Source organism: Nelumbo nucifera, chromosome 7, assembly GCF_055504915.1.
Source record: "Nelumbo nucifera cultivar China Antique chromosome 7, China Antique-T2T, whole genome shotgun sequence".
NCBI lineage: Eukaryota > Viridiplantae > Streptophyta > Magnoliopsida > Proteales > Nelumbonaceae > Nelumbo > Nelumbo nucifera.
Window position 1 is genome coordinate 52,769,067 of NC_142655.1, and position 9,359 is coordinate 52,778,425.

Below are 9,359 nucleotides of genomic sequence, written 5' to 3' on the forward strand. Positions count from 1 at the left end.
AATTTAAATCAACTTAGAAATGGAATGATGTCATAGTCAAATAATAGAATTTTTAAAAATAAAAAATTGGACACATATCTAATGTTATATATTTATAAAAAATAAAATATTGGGTATATCTCTATTATTATACATTCACTATATTAAACAAAAGTAAGTATTATTAGAGGTGTAAATCGGGCCGGACCGCCCGTGGTCCGGTACGACTCGGCCTAACACGAAGGTCCATGGGCTCTGTCAGGTCTGGCAAGATCGTGCCAGCCGTGTTAGGCCTAGGGTTTTAGGCCCATGGGTGCCAGCACGGAACAACCCATATATATATATTATATTATATATATATTTATATATTATATAAATTATAATTATATAATAATATATAGTATATAATATATTAATAAAATAAATAATTTTTTTGATTTTATTATACTAATTTATTTAATTATTGTATATATAAGCAATTTTATACATCAAAATTCATATAAAATTAAAATTTTAAGCTTTTTGTCAATTTTTTTAAATAAATATCTTTGGCCCAATGGACGACCCGACCTAGCCCAAGACTCGGCCCACGGGCCAACCCAGCCCATGACAAAACACGGGCCTAGGCCGTGGGCCAATCCTCCAAGTTATCCCTAGGGGGGTGGCACTGCCCGAGACAACCCGCGAGCCGGCACGGCACGACACGCACTTTGCATGGGCCGCAGGCCATTTTACACCTCTAAGTATTATACATAAAAAAAATAATTTTATCGATGATAGAAATGTAATACAAAATTTAATCTCAACCTACAAATAAAACTATTTTTCTTTTTGGGTGGTTGGATAGTGGTTTGGGTCAAATGGATTAATCGATGATATGATAGTTAAATAATAAATCTTTAAAAAATAAAAAAAGTACAAGTAATTAATAGAATATATAAAAAATTATATTTTAATTATGTCAAACAAAAATTAAGTGTGATAAGTAAAAAATATTTATATAATGTAGATGAAATATATAATTTAAAACTGATACTAAAGCAAAACTATTTTCTTATTTAGATGATGGGTTAATGATCCAACTTTTTAAAGAAACTCATGTTGTCATAATTGAATAACAAATATTGAAAAAGTATAAAATTTTGTTGAAAACATTTGGGAACATTCCTAATGTTATATATTCATAATAATAATAATAATTTTATTTAGCTAAAAGAGAAATCTAAGGTTTTGTACATTAGGAAGATGAGTTGGCATTTTATCAAAATATATGGAAGATTGAAAACTAAGTTTTGCTTTTTGAGCCAACCAATGAGCTAAAACATTAAAAGACCTCGGAATATAAACAAATCAACTGCATGTGCTGCACTTCCAATAAGCTTCTTGGTGGAATTTTAAGCTTCCACATCCACTTCAAACACTAACATTTGAGGGAAGATGCATGAGAACCTAAGGTGTTTTGGAGATTCAAATAAGCTTGTTTGGAGAAAAATTCTCCAAATTTGTTAAGAGTCTAGATCCGACAAACTAATGATTCCTGAGATAAGATAGGAGCCTGAATAATTTGATGAGCTAAGTGTGTGTAAAAGATATGAGTCTGAATAATCCTTGGATCCTAATGGTAGTTAGTAGTAAATAAATGAGAAATAGACCAAGAGAGAATCTCTAAGAGTGGGAAGAATAGAATAAGAATTGCTTGATGAATCCAAGGAATATGAACAATGTTTTCTTGATAGTCAGGGATAACCAAGACACACCTACCTCTTTATGGAAATCCCTAAGGATGGGAGAAAAAGATTTTCAGAAAGGAGAAGATTGAGTCTTGATACAGAAGGGGAAATATTCTTTAAAGTATAAGTATTTGGATCTCCAAAGCTTTTACTAATGTTTATCTTGTTCATTCAGAAACTACCAAGCCAATTTTTTAATAAAAGCTTTATTTATAGATTTAGTGACCTAGAATCCCATACCTCCACTAGATTTGGGTTGATAGAGCTGATCCCAGGAACACCAATTTTAATATGTTTGATATATTTTAAGTTAAAATTATATGTTTTTATAAATTATTAATTGATATTTGAAAATAGAAAACAATTGATATAATAATTCAAATATAATAGTTGCACATGTTTTATGCATTGGACTTTAATAAAAGTAAAATAATAATCATTTTGTGCATGTATTAATTTGTAAAAATCTATCTAATATGTGTCTTGAACCCTTGATTGATGCATTATCAATAAAATTGTATGATATCTATCCATCTTATTATATTAATTATAATATATTTCATCATATATACCATTAAAATATATATTTTCTATGTATTTATACATTATTTATAGCTATTTTGACCTTAAACTTATTGTTACTAATATACTTATGAAACTTGTTACAATTTGAATTTGGGGAATAGATAAAGAGGAGAGGGTAAACTGAGGTGAGCGAACAAACTAAACTGTTATCAAAGTCCTACGAGAAAGCAGAGAGTCTCGATGTGTGCCCTAAGTGTGAGCTCTCCGATACTTAAGTTTGTAGGTAGGTGATGAGTCACCAGATCTAGTAGAGGAGGCTGACTGGTAAGGAAAGCAAGAAAGAAAAAAGGCAAGAGAGGGTTGTATTGTACGCATACCTTTTCCAGGGGTGTCTTACCTATTTATAGAGGAGGTTTCATGCTCACTTGAAGTAGGAGACAACTTTCCGAACCGACCCAAGGAACCCATGCTTGACGTGGAAGGCTCTGGTTGGTGGTCAAAATTTGCCTCATCACTCCCCCCCCCCCTCCAAGGATAATGTGATGACTATCCAACTTGTTTGAAGGAACTAGCTACTTCTTCGAACTATAAGGTCAACTTTTACCTTGTGTTTGGTGGAGTTGGTACCAAGTTTTCTACCAATCTAGGTTGATTTCACCATTCATAGTGATGTGGTTAGTTGTTTGTGGACCTCATTGTAAAGGTCAACAATTTGTTAGTTGTTTGTGGACATCGTTGCAAAGGTCAACCATTTGTGGACCTCATCAAAGAGGTTAACCATTTGCTAGTTCACCATTTGGAAATCTTGTCATAGAGGCTGACTGTTTGTTGACTCATCAAAGAGGTTGGCCATTTGTTGGCCATCCATTTGTTGACCGATGTTGGTCGTTTGTGGACATCATCATAGAGGTCGCCCATTTGTTGGTTATCCATTTATGGACCTTGTCATAGAGGTCGGTTGTTTGTAGACCTAGTTGTAAAGGTCAGCTTTTTGTGGACCTTGTCATAAAGATCAACTGTTTGTTAGTTGGCCCCTTGTGGACCACATCATAGTGGTTAGTCAGCTATAAACCTTGTCATAGAGGTCAATTGTTTGTTACTTGGCCATTTGTGGACCCCATCATAGAAGTCGAGCATTTATGAACTTCATCGTAGAGATCGGTTGTTCGCTTATTGGTCATTTTGTCAAAGAGGTCAGCCGCTTATGGACCTCGTCATAGAGGTTGGTCATTTGTTGGCTAGCTATTTGTAGACCTCTTCATTGAAGTTAGACGTTTGTGGACTCATCATAGTGGTTGGTTGTTTGTGGGCCTCACCACATAGGTTGGCCTTAAGAGTATTAAGTCTAACAGTTCTTCCAGGGTTTTTTTCTTGTCTGAAGAAATTCATGAATTTCTTTCTTCCCACAAAGACCAACATACAACTGCCCTAATACTCCTCCACATAATCTTGCCTCACTTCTTAGGCCATCTGAAAAATGAAGGAGAGAACAAACTTTGGATACTCTCGAGAGGATTCCAAGAACACCCAAAGAATGAAAAAACCCACTCTTATATACAAGAGACCATAAGGTGGTAACCGGATTCTCCATCAGCTTTACAAAGAGAACATCTATTAGGAAGTAGCCAATAACTGAGTCTCTTTCTCTGAAGTAAGTCAATTGTGTTTAATCTTTCTAGGAAAATTTTCCGACAAAACATACCAACCTAAGGAGGAATAGGCTTGCTCCAAATTTCCTTGGTCAGAAAGGACAACCCAAGAGGAATAGAAAGCTGAGTTAAGGTTTCAAAAATCGAAGCACAAGAGAAAGTACCTAAGGTGGAAGGAGTCCAAATTCTAGTGTATTCCTTATTAGGGTCTAGAAAAACATTCTCAATGATGGCTAGCAAAGGTAGAATGTTGTCCAAGTCTGTATCTCTAATTGCCCTTCACAAGCCTAGGTTCCACCCAAAACCAAAAGTGGAGTCTGAAGGACCCAAGAAAGAAGAGACAGGCTCATTTTTCAAGTCTGATAAAGCGTACATGGAGGGAAACTGGTCCTTTAGAGGTGAAACCCCAACCCAACATTGTTCCCAGAATTTTATTTGGTTACCAGAGTTTAGACCATACCTGGTTGAAGGGGAAAAAACTGGAAGCAGTTGTGAATGAATTTCCAAGGAGAAGCAGCTATAGCCCTTAACACAATTCCAGGATCCCAACTATTGTCGTCCAACCCATGTATACTAGCCACAATCTTAGTCCACAATTTATCCTTTTCAATTGTAAACCACCATAACCATTTTTCCCAGCAAGGCCACATTTCTTTTTTTGACGTTTTCAATCCCAAGACCTCCTAGCTTTTTTACACCTAGTTACCACCTCCCAACTCACCCTATGATCTCTCTTCTCCTCTCTATGCTTCCACAGAAAATTCCTTATTAATTTTTCCAAGAAATTGGAGAACTTAGAAGGGATCTTAAACACTAATAGATAGTAGACAGGTAGGTTAACTAGGGTAGACCTAATCAAACTGACTCTCTCTCCTAAGGAAAGATAATTTTTCTTCTAGGACGCAAGCCTCTTCTCAAACCTCTCCACTACCGGATTCCAGAAGCTTACATTTTTTGGATTATCTCCTAAAGGGAGGCCCAAATATGTGCAGGGCCAATCCGAGATTGCACAACCTAACTCACCTGCATATTCCCTTAACTCTCTCTCCTCCACATTTACTCCCACCACACAACTCTTATCAAAGTTCACCTTGAGGTTACATATCTGCTCAAAGAGTTGTATTGCCAATTTTAAATTTTAGATCCAATTTATGTCCCCTCCTTCACAAAACAAAATTGTGTCATCTACAAACTGTAGATGTGTCAGAGGTACCTCCTCCCTTCCTACTCTCCACCCTTTTATCAGATTCCTTGAGTTTGCTCTATGGATCAATCTCCCAAGTATATGGGCGATCAGGGTGAATAGAAAGGGGGAGAGTGGGTTCCCTTGTCTTATACCTCTCAAAACAGAAAAGAAATCAACCACAGTTCCATTAACCAAGATGGAATAGGGACAAGTCTTGATACAACCCTATGTTCATTTACACCACCTATTTCCAAACCCAAAACTTCTTAACACCTCCAAAAAGAAAGACCAATCAACTATGTCGTAAGCCTTCTCCAAATCCAGTTTGCATACCACTCTCTTCTTCGACTTTCTAAGGCTCTCTGAACTCTCATTTGCAATGAGGATTTGATCAGTGATATGTCTTCCCTCCACAAAAGCTCATTGGTTGGGTACAATATAATAGTGGGGAGGACATTCTTTATCTTGAGAGACAATACTTTTGCAATTATTTCATATAAGCTATTCACCAGACAGATAGGTCTAAAATCCTTTGGTTGTGATGCCTATTTCTTCTTTGGGACCAAAGCAATGAAAGTTGAGTTCAAGCCTGGATTAATTATTCCCCTTCTGTGAAACCCTTCGAAAATTGACCTAAGATCCTTCTCCATGATATCCCAACAATCCTGATAGAATGCCATTGTGAAGCCATCTGGACTTGGAGCTTTTGTCCTATCCATTAAGAATACTGCTTCTTTTATCTCCTCCAAATCAAAACTCTTTTCTAACCACTCTCTTTTCTCTGCACTTAAAGTCGGCTATTCCAATCCCTCCAACCACACCCTCTCATTCAGAGGCCTTCTAAATATAGATTTGAAATGGTTTACTAAAGCCTCTACTATTTCTACCGGGTAGGACAAAACTGCTCTTTCAACTTCTAATTTAGATATGAAATTCTTTTTTCTCCTCCCATTTGCCACTGAATGGAAAACTTTGGTGTTTCTATCTCCCTCCTTTAGCCACTTACACTTGGATTTTTGCCTCCAACTAATTTCGTCCTTAACTAAGATATCCTCCATCTGCCTCCTCAGATCCCATCTCATCTTCCTGTCTTCCTCTCCAAAGTACGGGTGTTCACGGGTCGAGTTGGGTCGGTTTCATGGGATTTTCCCAACCGACCCAACCTAGTCGGGTTACCAGAGGTGGGAACCGAAACCGACCCACTAATAGGCCAAACCGACCTAGTCGGTTTGAGTCGGGTTGAGTCGGTTTGGGTCGGTTTCGGTTTTGCTCCTGTACAAAGCTGAATAAACTCTGAATTAGTTGAGGACTTGAGTTGAGGGGGGCGGACCAACCAAGTTAAGTTAGAGAATAAAAGATTTTAAGAGAAAACAAAAGTGGAATTAGAAGACTAGTAGGAAACTAGGAATTCTAATTGTAATTGCCTAATGGGCCTTCTAGTTCTAGTAGGAATTCTAATTGTAATTGCCTAATCTAGGTAAAAACTAAAAAAGGACACCTAATTAATTGAATTCTAATTGTAATTGCCTAATCTAGGTAAAAAAATAAAAAAGGACACCTGATTAATTGAATTCTAATTGTAATTGCCTAATCTAGGTAAAAAACTAAAAAAGAACACCTAATTAATTGAATTCTAATTGTAATTGCCTAATGGGCCTTCTATTTCTAGTAGAAGTCTAGAAGACTAGTAGGAATTAAGAAACTACTCAAATTAGGAAATAGGAATTACCAAACTAGTAGAAGAAAGACTAGTTCGGTTCGGGTCAGGTCGGTTTTGGTTTTCTTATGTGAAAACCGAAACCGACCCGAGATATCGGTTTTTGTATGTGCCCAACCCGAAACCGACCAGTACGAATGAAAACCCGGCCGACTCGGGTTGGGTCGATCCGGGTTGGTCGGTTTGGTCGGGTTGGGCATTCTTATTAACAGCCCTACTCCAAAGGATCTCCTCCTCTTCCTTCATATCAAATTCCTCAATCTGCTCCAGCAATACTTGTTTTCTCTCCTCTATTCTTCCAAACTCCAGCCTATTCAACTCCTTTATTTGTGATTTTAGGAATTGGAGTTTCTTGTAGAACCTCATTCCCTCCCATTTTACTACCAGATTAGATTGCTCCCACCACTCTTTGATTTTCTCAATAAAACCCGGATGAGTCAACCACATATTTTCAAACCTGAATGGGGTAGGTCCATCACCTCTCAATTCCTCCTTACTCATCACTATAGGCCAATGGTCCAAAGTAAGTCTTGGAAGTGCCCTAGATGTTAGATTACCCCAATGTTTGTTTTGAATGTGTTTTTATGCTTTCATAAAAGTGTTTTTGTAAAAGTACTTTCATAAAGTGCTTTCGTATAAAAGTGCTTTTGAAAGTACTTTTATAAAAGCGTTTTTGTGTAAAAGTACTTTTATAAAAATGCTTTCATGTAAAAGTACTTTTACAAAAGTGCTTTTGTGTAAAAATGATTTCGTAAAAGTATTTTTCAAAAAATTACTGTATAAAATTGCTTTTGTAAAAGTGCTTTTGTATAAAATTGCATGTAAAAATGAAAGTTAATAAAATCTATTTTATTTCATCTTTAATCTCAAAATGAAATGTGGCATAGTGGTTTGGAAGTGTATTAAGACATAGGCACACTAGGAGGCTTGAGTTTGAATCATTGCAACTTCTTTTTTTTTTTGAGATTTGACGAATATAAATAGAATTGACTTTGACCCAACTTGTCTTGACCTACGCGAGCCAACCCATCCTGACCCTAATGGGTACCCTCAATCCAACCCACCTTGACCCTTTTCCACTGACCCTAATGGGTTACTTGACCCATTTTGACCCACAAATAGATTGAGTGGGTATGGGTGGATTCCAAGGTGGGTGGGTTGGGTGGGTCAAATGGGTTAGGGTCAAGATTGCTAGCCCTATTCAAATCAATGGTTGGGGATCATTGCCCCTCCCCTCTACAAGTGCAAATATACCACTCAACAACTTAGCAGGTGGCAATTGGGTTGGTTTACACTATGGGGTATGACCTTATATGATAAGACCCCGATTATAATTGATAGGTCTAATTTGACAACAAAACCTGCTCATTTGTCAAATTGACATATTTAGACATGATAATATGATAGTATTACAAATATACTGTCAGAAAGACAGGTATTAAATTAGGGTTGTCTCTGTGATAATGTAGTCGGTTGAGGACTCTAATTGGTTCCAAACAACCAAGTTAGTCCTGACCCAATTAAAATCAGAGCACCATATCAAAATCCAGGACAGACCCAATTACAATGGGGACACAATGCAGAACCAAACCCCTATAACAGGAAACAGTTCGGTTTGGTTCTATCAGACCCACTAATCCCAGCATTGAGTCTTTGATGACAATCCTAGAACCAAGGGCAACGTTGGCACCTCCATCTAAATCAGTGCTGGTTTGAGAGGACTTTCAAGACATAGCTTTTGGCACTCCGAGCTGGGCCTCACATGGAAACTTCTAAAGCTGTATTTGGTGAAAATCCAAAAAGTCAATATGAGCATTCTGAACAACTGTGACGTGAAGCTAATTTATATGAGACGGTGGTGTTCAACCAAAGCAGTTCAATTGATGCAACTTGCCCCAAACGCAGAAGCCATCTCAAGGTGGGCCTCAATTAAAGGAGCAATAAACCTTGACGAGAAGAGCTTGAGGATTCAGACAAATCTTGGTATGGATAAAGGGTTTCTCTAAGCGTCAGTTCTGACCTTGACGTCCCCGTCCATTCTCATGGTCCATATTCCACCGGCGGAAATCTTTAATGGGCTTAGCATCCCAGAATGACCGGAATAGCTTTTGACTTTAGCCATAAGAGAGCTGCGTTGTCTTAGTTATCAGCCTATCACCAGCCTGCATCGCAGCTGACCGGCACTTTACCACCAACAATCCTTTTCACTACCAGAAACGAAGCAATCTAGAACAAATCAACAAATATAGGAGCTGTACCCAACTCTACCACAGGAAAGGATGAAACAGCTTCATTACCCCGAGACACTGACCAGTAAGTTTCATAAGGCATCCTGTCACCTAATCGTGTAAAGTGGAGACGGCTTGGTTTGTCATTCAAACAAAGGTAACCTGTTATAGAATGAAGAACATGAAAGATGAGAAGATGAGGAAGTAGGCAGGAGATGCAGAAGAGATTAGGGGGCGTCTTTTTTGACTGTAGGGAGGAGCAATATGGAACAAAAGAGGCAAGAACCATTCATCATGGACTAGAACTACTACTGAATTCTTTGACTACTATTAGGCTACTAATTG